The 16,752-nt window shown below is 40.6% G+C and overlaps 1 protein-coding gene across 2 annotated transcripts in view; it reads right to left on the bottom strand.

Moving 5' to 3' along the window:
* Window positions 1-16,525, bottom strand: part of lrrc32.1.L (leucine rich repeat containing 32, gene 1 L homeolog) — a 36,879-nt gene extending 20,354 nt beyond the window's left edge. The window contains exon 1 of one of the 2 annotated variants that reach the window (XM_041582810.1): window positions 16,233-16,525. The gene's annotated coding sequence lies outside the window, so the exon portion shown is untranslated. Of the gene's footprint in view, window positions 1-1,784; window positions 2,007-16,232 lie in introns of those variants that run through there. The other variant, XM_018245627.2, reaches the window with a different exon arrangement.
* Between the last annotated feature and the right edge of the window lie 227 nt (window positions 16,526-16,752).

Here is a 16,752-nt window from a genome sequence, read left to right on the forward strand (position 1 = left end):
TATACAGGTCCTTAAAGGGCAAGTATTGCTATTACAAGACATCCCTGCAGTTGGTTTAAAAATTCATTTATTAGTTGTATCTTACTGTTAATTTCATATTTGACTTCTGTAAGTTGTACAACCTAACATTTATTTTCTGTCTGAAAAACACACACGCTCATGCTGTGAGTCACTGACAGATTTCCCCGGCTCTGATTGGCCCGTTCCAGCATGAGGCAGCAATGTGCAATGCACTCCTGACACACAGAATAAATTCTTGGCTTCCAGTTGGGAAATCAGTGTTACAGTTTGGCTAAATGTTTGTCCCAGTTATACTTCCCCTTTAATAAATCAAAAATGGGAATATACAGAGCAATTAGACGCTACTACGTCACCAAAATGACCATTTTCAGGGATATTTTGTTGTGGGACAAAAATTCCAGTGACAGAAAGACAATTCCAGGGACTTTCCTGGAAAATTAATTGTATTTGGGAACTATGAGCAATAGAACAAGTCAAAGGCAGAGAGAGGCAACTAAATTAATAAGGGTGTCCTATATCTTATCTATCCTAATGAATAGCCTTGTGTGTGGCTATTGAGTCAATCTGGTGTTTTACTCTCCAGCTTCCAAAATCAATATTTTCTTTCAGCTCACAGATAAATGCACCAAAACATTTCCCCTTCCTCTAAATATCCCTTGGCTTTCCCAGGTCTCTGTTGTAGGAACAAGGTGCTGAGCAGCATGTGACTTTGAGGGCAATTTCAGAAGCAAATCCCCATATTTTTTTACCCAAAATGCAGAATTTCCTCCCTATAATTGTGAGAGCAAGAGGTGCAGAACGGCACATGGACTGTGATTGGAAATAGCCACAGGTTTTCTGCGCCTTTTAAATCTGACCACGAGGGGAACCCTGAAGCGTCTCCAGAAAGACTGGCAGTATTTAGTATATTACAGAATGGCTAATATTAAGCAACTTTTCAATTGGTCTTCATTTTTTTTTTTAAGTTTTTTTAGTTTTTTTAATCATTTGCCTTCTTCTTCTGACACTTTCCAGCTTTCAAATGGGGGGTCACTGACCCCATCTAAAAACAAATGCTCTGAAAGCCTACACATTTATTGTTATTCTTACTTTTTATTCCTCGTCTTTCTATTCAGGCCTCTCCTATTCATATTCCAGTCTCTTATTCAAATCAGTGCATGGTTACTAGGGGAATTTAGACCATAGCAACCATATTGCTGGAATGACAGACTGGAGAGCTGCTGAATAAAAAGCTAAATAACTGAAAAAACACAAATAATAAAAAAATGAAAACCAATTGCAAATTGTCCCAGAATATCCCTCTCTACATCATACTAAGAGGTAATTTAAAGGGGAACAGCCCCTTTAAGATCAATAACTTCAGATCCCCTTTCTCTATATACTCAGAATGATACAATGTAACAAGTCCCTTCCTTTCCAGTTGTGACATTGTATCAGTGCGGAGAACACAAACCCGGACGCTCACATTTACACTGACAAATAACTGGAAAGCCTGTGCAAATATTTAATCTATGTATATTGGGAAGTGGCAGAGAATTCCATGTTCTTTCTATAACCAAAAAATAAAGTTTGGGAGAAGTTGCCCTTTAAATAGTTAAAAGTCTCAAAACAGATTTTTATTTTGTCATTGGCTGTCCCTGTCCCAGATAAAAGTGACCCACTGTTGTAACCCTTTCATTACCAGTTAAAGGGCAACTGCACTGAGTACATCACAAGGTACATACACATCCTGCACTGCTGCCATGCGACTCTCTCCTATTTACCTTAATGACAGTTAAAAGCAATTCCTTCCCTGGATCTTCTAAGGAATAAATGTCTGTGAGCCCCATTCATCACTGCTGCTGCGACTGTTGCTGAGTTGTGTGCAAGCTCCACTGGAAACTCCATCTGAGAACAGGAACTAAGAGCATTTTAAGGGAAATATCCTGATATCCTTATATGGGACAGTGTCTGCTTTAATTTATGTTTTCAGCAGGACGGAGGAACCAGGTCTTAGTGCTAGCGGTGTTCATCCAGGCAGGGCACTGAGGGTGTTAAAGTGCAGCGTCTCTATTGTGCTCGACTGTCATCACTTCATGATTTCACTTAATGAAAAGAGGCTTTATTATTTGTAGACTGCAACAGGGCTGAAGATAAATATTAAGCACTGGGATATTTAGAGAAAGTGACTTGTAATGGGTTAAACTAATCCAATAATAAAAATATTCATCTGAATTGGTTTCTATCCATTACCTGTAACTATGTGTGTTATGCACGTGTTACCTACTAATTGTATTTTTTGGATACATCAAAGTAAAAATATCATGTTTTCTTTACCAGTTTTTATATGACAAATAGTAGCACTGGCCCTCATTCTTCAGCACTCTGCTGCATATGTCAGATTCTCATGATCCTATAAAACTATGGCATCATATGTTTTCAACTGTACTAAGCACAATTCAGCAGGAACAGCCCCTAAGTTTGCTCATAGTCTGTACAGAGAGATCCCATAAAACTATGGCAGCATAGGTATTCCCCTGTACTAAGCACAATTCAGCAGGAACAGCCCCTAAGTTTGCTCATAGTCTGTACAGAGAGATCCCATAAAACTATGGCAGCATAGGTATTCCCCTGTACTAAGCACAATTCAGCAGGAACAGTCCCTAAGTTTGCTCATAGTCTGTACAGAGAGATCCCATAAAACTATGGCAGCATAGGTATTCCCTGTACTAAGCACAATTCAGCAGGAACAGTCCCCTAAGTTTGCTCATAGTCTGTACAGAGAGATCCCATAAAACTATGGCAGCATAGGTATTCCTCTGTACTAAGCACAATTCAGCAGGAACAGTCCCTAAGTTTGCTCATAGTCTGCACAGAGATATCCCATTAACCTGTGCCACACTGCTCCATATTATACACACAGAATGACATTTCTCCTCGCAGTACACTGTAATATTTACCTTCTCTACCTTGTGTTCACGTCTATAATAAAAGCCACATTCTCATTGGCTTATTAATAATCAGGCAGCGCATAAATCAGTGTGAGTTACATTCATTTGCAGTAACGTGTGTAGACATTTGGTTTAAAGGTGACACAAATGTTGCAGAGCCGAGCCAGTAACAAAGAGAAGCTGCACGTGAGCTTGGGCTATTTCCATGCACTGCTGCACCCTGCAGAGCTGTTGGTTGAATGCATGCCATGCAATGGGCCAAGCCAGATTTTTATCCTGTTGCAAACTTGCCTTACTGTACAGCCAACACCCCTTGTTTTACCCGTTGGGGCACAGTTATAGCCCCCTCCTATTGGGAAATTAATGTTTGAGATACAGTTATTTGTCTCAGCAAAACCCCCAAAGGTCTGGGGTCCAGGCCGGTTGCTCTGGCCAACACCCCCCTCTATAGACAGCCAATGAGATCACATGACCTGCCAATCAAACTCTCTCATTGATACCAATCTGTTCTGTGCAATTCACTGTCCCACCAGCTGAGGTTAATGTGCACCCCCTGTCCCTGTTACTCTCATACTGATCAGTTGTACCTAGGGATGGGGGGGGGGGGAGCCCCAGCCTTCATGTATTTCAGTACTGGTATTGTCTCTGCAGACACTGCAGCAGGGAAGGGGTTAAGATCTGCTGTGTGATAGGAATTTACCCTTAGTGCATATTAACCCTGATCCCCCCACCCCAGAGAGAGGTTAGTGAGCAATGTTAGCATTTTATTGAATAGCTCTCTGCCTGTCCCATTTAATGTAAGCAAAACACTGAATAAAACAAGCTGATTAATGAAATTGCACCCCTGGGCCCCTGGTAATTGTTACTCCGAGAATATCAGAAATCTGTGAGTATTTCCATCTGTTCAGGGTCCGACTAACAACACAGAGCAGAACAGTGACTTTTTTATTCACGTGATTTATACTGAGTGTTTAACAGGGCAAGACTTCGGTCCTCTAAGCTCAGGAACAGCCCTAAGTTTGCTCATAGTCTGTACAGAGAGATCCCATAAAACTATGGCAGCATAGGTATTCCCTGTACTAAGCACAATTCAGCAGGAACAGCCCCTAAGTTTGCTCATAGTCTGTACAGAGAGATCCCATAAAACTATGGCAGCATAGGTATTCCTCTGTACTAAGCACAATTCAGCAGGAACAGTCCCTAAGTTTGCTCATAGTCTGTACAGAGAGATCCCATAAAACTATGGCAGCATAGGTATTCCCTGTACTAAGCACAATTCAGCAGGAACAGTCCCCTAAGTTTGCTCATAGTCTGTACAGAGAGATCCCATAAAACTATGGCAGCATAGGTATTCCCTGTACTAAGCACAATTCAGCAGGAACAGTCCCCTAAGTTTGCTCATAGTCTGTACAGAGAGATCCCATAAAACTATGGCAGCATAGGTATTCCCTGTACTAAGCACAATTCAGCAGGAACAGCCCCTAAGTTTGCTCATAGTCTGTACAGAGAGATCCCATAAAACTATGGCAGCATAGGTATTCCTCTGTACTAAGCACAATTCAGCAGGAACAGTCCCTAAGTTTGCTCATAGTCTGTACAGAGAGATCCCATAAAACTATGGCAGCATAGGTATTCCCTGTACTAAGCACAATTCAGCAGGAACAGTCCCCTAAGTTTGCTCATAGTCTGTACAGAGAGATCCCATAAAACTATGGCAGCATAGGTATTCCCCTGTACTAAGCACAATTCAGCAGGAACAGTCCCTAAGTTTGCTCATAGTCTGTACAGAGAGCAGTGTCGGACTGGCCCGGCGGGACACCGGGAAAATACCCGGTGGGCCCCGACCCTCATGGGCCCACGCCGGGCCAGAACCCCTCTCTAAATATTTATATTTAAAAAAAATAAATACAAATTATCGGCGCTGAGCAGCGCCGCCTGCGCGCCAAGCGGCGCTATTGCGCATGCGCACCGAGCGGCTTCCTTGCTGAGCCGGCGCGTCGCAGTGGGGGGACGGGTGGCCGGAGGGGGGCCCTCGGCAACAGTCCCGGTGGGCCCCGGTCCCCCCAGTCCGACCCTGACAGAGAGATCCCATAAAACTATGGCAGCATAGGTATTCCCTGTACTAAGCATAATTCAGCAGGAACAACCCCCTAAGTTTACTCATAGTCTGTACAGAGAGATCCCATAAAACTATGGCAGCATAGGTATTCCGCTGTACTAAGCACAATTCAGCAGGAACAGTCCCCTAAGTTTGCTCATAGTCTGTACAGAGAGATCCCATAAAACTATGTCAGTATAGGTATTCCCCTGTACTAAGCACAATTCAGCAGGAACAGTCCCCTAAGTTTGCTCATAGTCTGTACAGAGAGATCCCATAAAACTATGGCAGCATAGGTATCCCCTGTACTAAGCATAATTCAGCAGGAACAACCCCCTAAGTTTGCTCATAGTCTGTACAGAGAGATCCCATAAAACTATGTCAGTATAGGTATTCCCCTGTACTAAGCACAATTCAGCAGGAACAGTCCCCTAAGTTTGCTCATAGTCTGTACAGAGAGATCCCATAAAACTATGGCAGCATAAGTATTCCCTGTACGAAGCACAATTCAGCAGGAACAGTCCCCTAAGTTTGCTCATAGTCTGTACAGAGAGATCCCATAAAACTATGGCAGCATAGGTATTCCCTGTACTAAGCACAATTCAGCAGGAACAGTCCCTAAGTTTGCTCATAGTCTGTACAGAGAGATCCCATAAAACTATAACAGCATAGGTATTCCCCTGTACTAAGCACAATTCAGCAGGAACAACCCCCTAAGTTTACTCATAGTCTGTACAGAGAGATCCCATAAAACTATGGCAGCATAGGTATTCCGCTGTACTAAGCACAATTCAGCAGGAACAGTCCCCTAAGTTTGCTCATAGTCTGTACAGAGAGATCCCATAAAACTATGTCAGTATAGGTATTCCCCTGTACTAAGCACAATTCAGCAGGAACAGTCCCCTAAGTTTGCTCATAGTCTGTACAGAGAGATCCCATAAAACTATGGCAGCATAGGTATCCCCTGTACTAAGCATAATTCAGCAGGAACAACCCCCTAAGTTTGCTCATAGTCTGTACAGAGAGATCCCATAAAACTATGTCAGTATAGGTATTCCCCTGTACTAAGCACAATTCAGCAGGAACAGTCCCCTAAGTTTGCTCATAGTCTGTACAGAGAGATCCCATAAAACTATGGCAGCATAGGTATTCCCTGTACGAAGCACAATTCAGCAGGAACAGTCCCCTAAGTTTGTTCATAGTCTGTACAGAGAGATCCCATAAAACTATGGCAGCATAGGTATTCCTTGTACTAAGCACAATTCAGTAGGAACAGCCCCTAAGTTTGCTCATAGTCTGTACAGAGAGATCCCATAAAACTATGGCAATACATGTCAGTACAGACAGGTGAGGGCTTGGGTTGGGGATTGAGCTGTCGGTGCTGCATTTCATGTTAAATAGGGTTTTTTCTGTTACAATTTGCCCCTGGTAATTATCTCCAGTTTGCTACTAAGTAGTGGCTGCTCAGTTCTGTTTGGCCTGGGAAACTGGGAGTCAGACAGACGTGCTTAGATCCCGGGTTAGGATTTTATGGGCATGTTTTCTTTTCCATTTGCCCAAATTTTTTCCAGGCAGATGAAGAAACTTGAGTGATGTGTCTAGGAAACAACAGCTTGATTTATAGGTTAAACCTGAACTCTGGGGGGCAGAGGGGAGCCAATGGGAAGCCAGGAAATTGAAGGTCACAATTTGGTGATAAAACCAAATGATTAGCGTATAAATCAGATGCAGCTTTGGCTTCTGCTGCTTTACCCCACATGAGAGAGAGCATATAGTAACCCTTCCAACACTTTCCTCTTGTCTCTATATATTAGGTACCTATCTAGTGTTACCAATCCCTATTTCTGTAGGGAAATGAGAGCAGACAGTAACCCTTCCAACACTTTCCTCTTGTCTCTATATATTAGGTACCTATCTAGTGCTACCAATCCCTATTTCTGTAGGGAAATGAGAGAGAGCAGACAGTAACCCTTCCAACACTTTCCTCTTGTCTCTATATATTAGGTACCTATCTAGTGTTACCAATCCCTATTTCTGTAGGGAAATGAGAGAGAGCTGACAGTAACCCTTCCAACACTTTCCCCTTGTCTCTATATATTAGGTACCTATCTAGTGTTACCAATCCCTATTTCTGTAGGGAAATGAGAGAGAGCAGACAGTAACCCTTCCAACACTTTCCTCTTGTCTCTATATATTAGGTACCTATCTAGTGTTACCAATCCCTATTTCTGTAGGGAAATGAGAGAGAGCAGACAGTAACCCTTCCAACACTCTCCTCTTGTCTCTATATATTAGGTACCTATCTAGTGCTACCAAACCCTATTTCTGTAGGGAAATGAGAGAGAGCAGACAGTAACCCTTCCAACACTTTCCTCTTGTCTCTATATATTAGGTACCTATCTAGTGCTACCAATCCCTATTTCTGTAGGGAAATGAGAGAGAGCAGACAGTAACCCTTCCAACACTTTCCTCTTGTCTCTATATATTAGGTAACTTCTATTGATACCAATCCCTATTTCTGTAGGGAAATGAGAGAGAGCAGACAGTAACCCTTCCAACACTTTCCTCTTGTCTCTATATATTAGGTAACTTCTTGATACCAATCCCTATTTCTGTAGGGAAATGAGAGCAGAGCATTTTAGGTTCCTATCACTAAACTGTGCAATTTAAAGGACACTGAGAAAGTGTTTATAATAGGCGTTTTCATCTAAAATAATTTTAATCCAGAGATTCCATAATATTCCAATAAAAAGAGAATTACAGCCAATAAGCAGCAGCTATTAAAGCAACGGTAACGAGTTCCCTATGTGGGAGCCTAAAACTTTTCGGGCAGTTCTGCCCATTGCCAGATGTGTCGGGCTTTGTGTTTCCCAAAACCATAACAGAGGATTGTGTGATGAATGAGACGACTGTAGCTACAGACGCCTAACTCCCGGCACCCTCGCTGCAAATGCAAAGGGGAAACCGCACTCACAAAGCTGCATTGATTCAAGCAACGCAAGGTCAAAAAAGGAGGAAATTAATTTTATGTTAAATATGATTTTCAGTGATCCCATTCCCTTGGGTGCAGGTATCTTACAGCAGGAAAAATCCCTTATTAAAGGGGTTGTTCACCTTTGAGTTTGATGGAGAGAGTGATATTCTGAGACAATTTGCAATTGGTTTTAATTTTTAATTATTTGTGGTTTTTGAGTTATTTAGCTTTTTATTCAGCAGCTCTCCAGTTTGCAGTTTCAGTAATCTGGTTGCTAGGGTCCAAATTCCCCTAGCAACCATGCACTGATTTGAATAAGAGACTGGAATATGAATAGGAGAGGCCTGAATAGAAAGAAGAGTAATAAAAAGTAGCAACAACAATAGATCTGTAGCTTTACAGAGCATTTGTTTTTAGATGGGGTCAGTGACCCCATTTGTAAGCTGGAAAGAGTCAGAAGAAGGTAAAGCATTAAAGAAAAAAATAATAATGAAGACCAATTGAAAATTTGCTTAGAATTGGCCATGTTAGAACAGACTAAAAGTTAAATTATTTTAAGCACTGCGTATCTTGACAGCGCTATATAAATAAATGATGATGATGATGATGAAATTAAAGGTGACCCATCCCTTTGAAGGGGAAATTTACCTTCAAAAGAATTTGTGTTTTCAAAGAGTATTCCCTAAATGCTGATTTTTGCCATTTGATTTCTATTTACTGTATTTACTGGTTTTCTAGAATTTAGGATTGAAAATCCGTCTCATACTCTTCGCTCCCATATAAGCTCTCTAGGCGGCTCTCCGATTCATCAGTTAATACATTTTGGGAAAGAGACGACAGCAGTGCTAGTGATGGGTGAACTTATTCGCCAGCATTGAATTTCTGCATTTCGCCGGCAATGAATATATTTGCGAAAATTCACCGTTTTTTTGACGCCGGCGACAATTCAGATGCCGGCGGCAATTAAAAGCATGCTTTTTGACTTTAATGCACATCGTCCGTGAAATGACGCTGGCGTCAAAATTCACATTTTGTGAATCTTTCGACATTTGCTTTGCTGAAGAATTTGCAGTGAAATTTGTGAAAGGGCGAAAAATTCGTGAAACGTGCATTTTGCCGCCGGCGTCATTTCAACAGTTTGAGAAATTCACCTACTGCAGAAATTGATCCTACTGATCTCGGGTTCAATCATCATTTTGGGAAAGCTCTCTATGCAGAAGACTCCAGTGATTCATCTATATCAACATTCCAGACTCCATTTACCAATTAATCACACTTATAATTGAAAGTTTTGGAGTGAGTTGATTAAGTGAAGTCCTTATAGTTTTATAGTGATAGACTGGCAGAAAGGGAGCCTGAGCATCTTGATAGATAGGCTTTGCAACAATGTTGTGGCCTTTATAATAGAATGAGTCAAAGGGAATACTGAGTGAAGACCTTATATGATCCTTCTATAGCGCAGTGTTGGCAGGGTAACCTGAGATTAACCCTTTATGAAGAGCTGGTTGGTGCCAGACTCATTACTGATGGGCCTCTTTGTTCTGAACACTTTGCTCACAGCATTTGGTTGTTTATTGCTCAAGTATCACGCGCTGCCGCAGCTCTTTGCTTGACGTTAGTAGTCGGAATAAATGAATATTCTGTGCCAAACACAAGCAGAGATTCGCTTGCCCAAGGGGCGACATTCAGTACATACTTCAGCAACAACGTCAGGGAACCGGGGGACTCCGCAGTCAAATCTGATTAAACCAAATACACGTTGTTATAGAACTGCACCCTCTTCTCATTCACTCGCATTCCTCTTGGTTTGGGTTTGCCTTGATATTAACACTTTAAGTGCTGTAGTAGATTCACCGTCTAGTGGTTTTCACTTTCTGTCAAGACTACTGTATATCGATAAGCACTTAGAGGGTTAATTGTCTCACAATCATATATTTCCCTCAAGTTCCACCGCCTGTGTTTTCTGACATTAGACAACTGGTTCCCTTTGTCTCGCTGAAAGCAGCGGCCCCCCAAACGGTGAGCCCATGTAGAGGTACACGGGAGTAAAAACTGGGGTGCCAAGCCAGAGGGAGAGTTGGGGAGACCACCTATGTGCTGCCTTGTTATAGAAATATATCAGAGAATATATTCAGAGAAGGCGTCTCTTTCTTAATGGAAGGGATTCTATCAGGCCGGGACTAGGGGTAGGCAGAGTAGGCACGTGCCTAGGGTGCAAAGCTTGAGGGACGCCAGGCACGTACCTTTCACTATTGCCTACCTCATTCCGGTCTGCAGTTCTTCTTGTTGTGCTCATTTGTGCGCATGCACGCTTGCGAACGCTCAGGTTCGAGTGCACATGCGCGCGGTGGAGGGGGCGAAGCGGCCAACGGGGTTGCCTGGGGCGCCCGGCTGGTTCGGGCCGGCCCTGGATTCTATGACCCCGTTTGTCCCCCAGCCAGTTATTTTATATAACACACAGAAGTCATTGGGTGTTATTTAGTGAATAAAGTACACCCTCTTGTAAAATATAAGGATATTATAAGTTACCAAGGAGTTTCACGACCATATAAAAGTATGAGGCCGAAGGCTGAGTGTTTTTATACAGCTCATGGATCTCCGAGGTAACTTCTAATATCCTCATATTTTACAACCTGGGGTACTTTATTTATTATAATACAAAAATTTCAGTGAGTCATGTGACAGAAATGACATCAGAACTCACCGTTAATAACTGATGACATCAGAACTCACCATTTACAAGATAAATGGTTATCATTTACAAGATATTCATGGCTTTTGTGTATTATACTGAAATAATACAAAGTGTTTGGTGGTCACAAAATAAAATCCAATTTTTCCAAAGTGAATTTTGTCAACACAAAAAGAATTTTTGTAGCACAAAATAAAAATGAAAACTCTTGAGAGTCAATTTTACAAGTGGAAATGTATCCCTATTTCACAAAATTGTTTATGCCTTCTCAGACATGTTTGTTTCTTCTAATGAAAAATGTGGGAGCCCAAAGCTGCCAAGATCTATTCCAACCAATGGGAACATCTGCATTCCTTTGAATGGGAATCTCACCGTCCTTCCGCCATATGAAGAATTTGCTGTTAAGAATTCTCAAGTTGGGTTACCATTAATAGAAATGTAAACCTTCAAAACATATTCATGTACAGTTGCCCGATTGCTCTTCTAAGCACGTCTGATATTTAAATAGCTGTTGACCTTTAAGTTAAATGACAAATTCTAAGCAACTTTTCAATTGGTCATCATTGTTATTTTTTTTTATAGTTTTTTAAATTATTTGCCTTCTTCTTCCAACTCTTTCCAGCTTTCAAATGGGGGTGACTGACCCCATAAAAAAAACAAATGCTCTGTAAGGCTACAAGTGTATTGTTATTGTTACTTTTTATTGCTCATCTTTTTATTCAGGTCTCTTATTCAAATCAGTGCATGGTTGCTATGGGAATTTGGGCCCTAGCAACCAGATTGCTGAAATTACAAACTGGAGAGCTGCTAAATAAAAAAACATAAAAAAATGAAAATCAATTGCAAATTGTCTCAGAATATCAGTCTCTACATCCTCATCAAAATTAATTTAAAGGTTGGCCGAAAATGTATTTAGTGGGAAACATGAAGTCTTGTGATGTTGCTTAGAAAAGGAAGTTAGTGAGTAAAGAAGCATCATCTGATGTTTTTCTGGTCAGTTCTAAGCAGAGCAACATCACAAGCCTTTCCTTTTCTCACTCAATTCATATTTAGTTGTCTGACAAAATGACCAGCAGGTGTTGCTGTCATTTCAAATTCATTACGTTAGTTTTAATACTGTGACGAACTTCATAACTAAGGAGTCTTATTCAAATCAGTGCATGGTTGCTAGGGGAATTTGGGCCCTAGCAACCAGATTGCTGAAATTACAAACTGGAGAGCTGCTAAATAAAAAAACATAAATATAATGAAAATCAATTGCAAATTGTCTCAGAATATCAGTCTCTACATCCTCATCAAAATTAATTTAAAGGTTGGCCGAAAATGTATTTAGTGGGAAACGTGAAGTCTTGTGATGTTGCTTAGAAAAGGAAGTTAGTGAGTAAAGAAGCATCATCTGATGTTTTTCTGGTCAGTTCTAAGCAGAGCAACATCACAAGCCTTTCCTTTTCTCACTCAATTCATATTTAGTTGTCTGACAAAATGACCAGCAGGTGTTGCTGTCATTTCAAATTCATTATCTTAGTTTTAATACTGTGACGAACTTCATAACTAGAAAAAAAAATTATGTAAACAGCATTTGCCCTCTGGGCAATTTGAAATTACTTTGTTTTTGAGGGTTTACATTTCCCATAAATTCTATGAGATCCTTGTGAAATGAGAGAAAAATTTCAAAATGCTAAATCCCTGAGAATAAAAAAAGTCAAGATTTCCTAATTCTGATCAATCTCCTCTATAAATACAAATATCCTTTTTCAATGCACAGAAATAAACATTGTAACACTGCGGGGCAGATTTATCAAGGGTTGAAGTGAATTCGAGGGAATTTTCAAAGTAAAAAAAAATTCGAAATTCGAAGTAATTTTTGGGATACTTCGACCATCGAATAGGATACCACGACTTCGATTTGAAGTAAAATCGTTCAAATATTCGAATATTCGACCATTTGATAATCGAAGTACTGTCTCTTTAAAAAAAACTTCTACTTCAATACTTTGCCAAATTAAACCTGTCGAAATGCTATGTCAGTCAATGGGACCTTCTAGAGCAGTTTTCTAAGTTTTTTGAAGTCGAAGAAAAATCGTTCGATCGATGGATGAAATCCATTGATTTTACTTCGACCGCAAAACGGTCAAATTCGGTGAAAAAAACGTCTACTTCGATATTCGAAGTCGAAGTAAAGCCATTCGATGGTTGAATTTCGAAGTATTTATCACTTCGAAATTCGACCCTTGATAAATCTGCCCCTGCGATGTATTTTTCTATAAAAATTTTGTGTGTCCATAGAGTTCATTAAGTACAGACAAAATTCCGTTTGTAACTACAAATTTAGTTTTGAGTCCAAAAATGTTTTCATGCTCACAGCATTTATTATGCCCCCCAAAAAAGACTTTGTGTGCACAAATCAATATACTCTGCAAAAAGTTCATTAAAACATTTTATCACTTTATTATTCATTTAGTGATCACAGAATCAATTTTTTGACCACAAAAACATAATTATGTCAGCACAAAATGCTTTCTTGCATTTATGGTTTTAATCAGGGAAAAGGTGTTTTGTAATTACATTGTTAGTAATAGGAAGCTCAGAGGCTGATTTAAAAATGTTTATTTTCTTTTTAAAATTTAAAATTGAGTTTTTGCTGCGATTAGAGATAACAAAGCCGAAACCCCCAACAAATGTATTTTTTTTTTTTAAATTTGAATATTGTAAACTGTAATTTTGATATTTATGGAAGATCTGGAGAATGTGAATGTAAAAAAAAGCAGGTAAAACCTGATGAGTTTCTACAGAAGTCAATGGAATGTGTATGTTCAATGCTCAAGTAATTTTATATTTTTTCAAATTTTCTAAAATGAATTTAAATTTTTTATTTTTTTTTCTATATTCCATAGCGCTTTAAAGAGAAAGACTACTCTGGGCACACAATAAACTGTACCCTCCCTTGTCTTCTCTGTACTTTTCACCCGAGGGAGTTGAGTTGGTGTAGATGAGTTGCCATTGGTCAGTAGCCGCTGACTGAGAGCCATTAGCCCAGATTAAATGTGTCAGAAGCCGATTAATAAACATAAATGCAGTTTGTTCCAGGGGGCGGAAGTTTAAGATTAAAGCAAAGTCAACAATTAAGAAAATGTTACAGAGAGAGGATCCCAATCAGCTCAGCACATGGGCTCTCTGAAGAAAAAAAGCAAAAGGAAACACTAAGGGGGTTATTTATCAAGGTCCGAATTTATCTCAGTATTTCTAAGTTAGACATCCGAGCAACTCCGATTGCCAGAATGGACCTTATTTATCAAGAAAGAAGCCCGAAAAATAGGGTCGGGCAAAATTTGGAGCTTTCCCCCGAACTCAGAATAGTTTGTGGTTTCTGCGAAAAAAAACTCATAGTTTTTTATGCAGAAATCACAAACTCATTGGATATCAGTACTGACATCAGCACAGACACTGGGACCTTCCCCATTGACTTATACGGGACCTCGAGAGCTTTTAGATGCCGGGATTTCAGATTCTGAGTTTTTAGACCAGGGGTGTCCAAACTTTTGGCTCGCCGGGCCACATTGCAAAAAGAAAAATTGTCTGGGGCCACACATGAAATACACAAACACGTTTGATTTGTAAAAGTAAAGGAAATACACAGAAAAGAACTACAATGGCAGTTGGATAACCAGATGGAGCTATACACTGGAATATGGGACACCTGACTAATAAATAGACATATTATTATATTATTATTACTAACTGGGCAATGGACAGAGTCCCCCCTCCTCCTATTTCCTCGGGAACCAAGCGTTTCAAGATAGGCCACATTCATATGCATCCTGGGCCGCATGTGGCCCTCGGGCCGCAGTTTGGACACCCCTGTTTTAGACCATCTGACTTTAATAAATCTTGAAAAATTCATAGTTTTTTTTTTTCTCCGAAAACTACTAAATTATTCAAGGTTTGGAGCTTTATAAATAACCCCCTAAATATTAGCCCATTCCCTACTCCCTTAATATTCTGTGCACTGGCGGTTGTGACTTTTGAAACAGTGCAGCAGAGGCCAGCTGAGTAACACATGTGTTAAGAGGGCAGGATGAGAAACAGATTCCTGGCTGAAGGAGGGCTGACGCCTGCTACTTGGTTTCAATAATCAGAACCAGCAGTGCAGAAAGGGACAGACAAATGCTGCTTTCTATAGCAATCACATTTACAAATATCTTTAAATACAGTGATAATTTATATTGAATGTATATATCATCCTTGTGCTCTGCGGTGGGCACCTATGGGTGAGTTCTACGCCCTGCCCATGTCTTTAGCATCACAGAGAAATACAAGAGAAATGAATCGCTTAATCAGAACCCATTGCTCCAGCAATTAAGCAGTTAACTGGTATGTCTAAAGCACCCAAATCACTGTAAGGCAATACAGTGTGTGGGAATCAGTGTGGCAGCCCTTCCTCCGGTACGACATTCTGTCGTCGTAGTCGTCCCCAAGAAAGCAGCATGGAGCATTTTAATTTAATTTGTTTCTAAGATATTTGCTATTTTAGACTGCCAATACCAGGCTTTTGGTTCAAATGAGAGTTGGCAACACCAGGTTTAAAAGAATGTAGGTGCATAGAAAGTAAACAGACAGTTGGGTCTCTGACACTCTGACTTTCACAAAGAGCTGTTGAGCTGAAAGCCTGGTATAAAACTGCTAATATCTCAGCAACCATTAAAATATTGAAAATGATTAAAAATTGCAAAAGTGCTCTGAATATGTGTATCCCTTTATTTTTTCATGGGGTTGTTTACCCTTTAAGGATCTTGGGGGGCCCATGAAATGTTGCAGTGCAACAGAGGATCTTAAACCAAAAAAGTCTGAAAATTTCTTATATAAAGGCAAATGATTCGTTGTTAGGGTCCAGCACCCTGGTAACCACAGGACAGTGAAAAAATGGAGAGGTACAGAAAAAAAACTTGATATGCTTGGGTTGAGTGATATTACTGGGCCCCACTGCAAATTATTTTTTAGGTCCCCAAAATGTCTAGAGGTTGATCTGTTTTACCAATATTTGCTGAAATTCTATATGAATTAGGGGCCCCTATACTTCCTGGGCCCCTCTGCAGCTGCAGGGTCTGCTTCCTCTGTAGTTGCTCCCCTGGTTAGAAGCTTTTTACAGCTACAGTAGCACAAATATACAGACCCGACTGCCTACAAGCAGCAGAACTTGGCCCCACTGTCTCAATTCACTCTACTGTAGCCCTACAATACAAAGGTTAAAAACGTTGTTTATCCTTTTTGTTTCTCCAAACTCTTAAAACAATATAGCAGAGGTCAGTTCATCCCTGTCTGTTAATCAGCTGCTTCCTGCTACATTGTTTCAGGAGTCAGAACCAGTAACGCAGATGATATAAATAGACAATAACATGACACAGTGACAATGAGGAATGACTGGATATTGCAAAGCTGCTTGGAATCATTTTCTTTCATTATGCAGAAGCAGTTTTTGCTTAGAGTTAAGTCGTATAACGGCGTAAGGATAAGAAATACCTGGAGGTGCTTCGGACGGTTTCTCTTTCCCTCCTCGGGGGTCGGTGTGAGCCGTGCAGAGGGCAGGAGGCATGTGTGTGTCAGTCGGGGAGTTGCTGGGAGTGGGATGACTGGATGGAAGCAGATAAGTCATGGACCCCCCTTAGCCTGTGAGATAATATTTGTGTGTGTGTGTGTTTGTGTGTGTTTGTGTGTGCACAATGGTGTAACACTACTATCCCCTGTCTGTTGTACAAGGCTCCATTCACCTTTATCTCTGGTTCTGCTCTCGCCTGGGATTTCTGTTTCACCGTAGGAAAACCCGGCGGAACTTTTTATTCACATCCCCAGGTAACGCGCTCACCCATTGTCCCTGCCCGGGGATTTTCATGGTTCCTAAAAGATAAAAAATGGATGAATTTGATATTAACACCCATAAATAACAACGGGGCAATTAGTCACGGGGAAGTCCTGCGCCAGGGCCACAGGCTTCATTAGCTCATTAAAAATAGATGAAATATTTCCCAGCAAATGCCTGAAG

The sequence above is a fragment of the Xenopus laevis genome, chromosome 2L (assembly GCF_017654675.1).
Source record: "Xenopus laevis strain J_2021 chromosome 2L, Xenopus_laevis_v10.1, whole genome shotgun sequence".
In the NCBI taxonomy this organism is placed as follows: Eukaryota; Metazoa; Chordata; class Amphibia; order Anura; family Pipidae; genus Xenopus; species Xenopus laevis.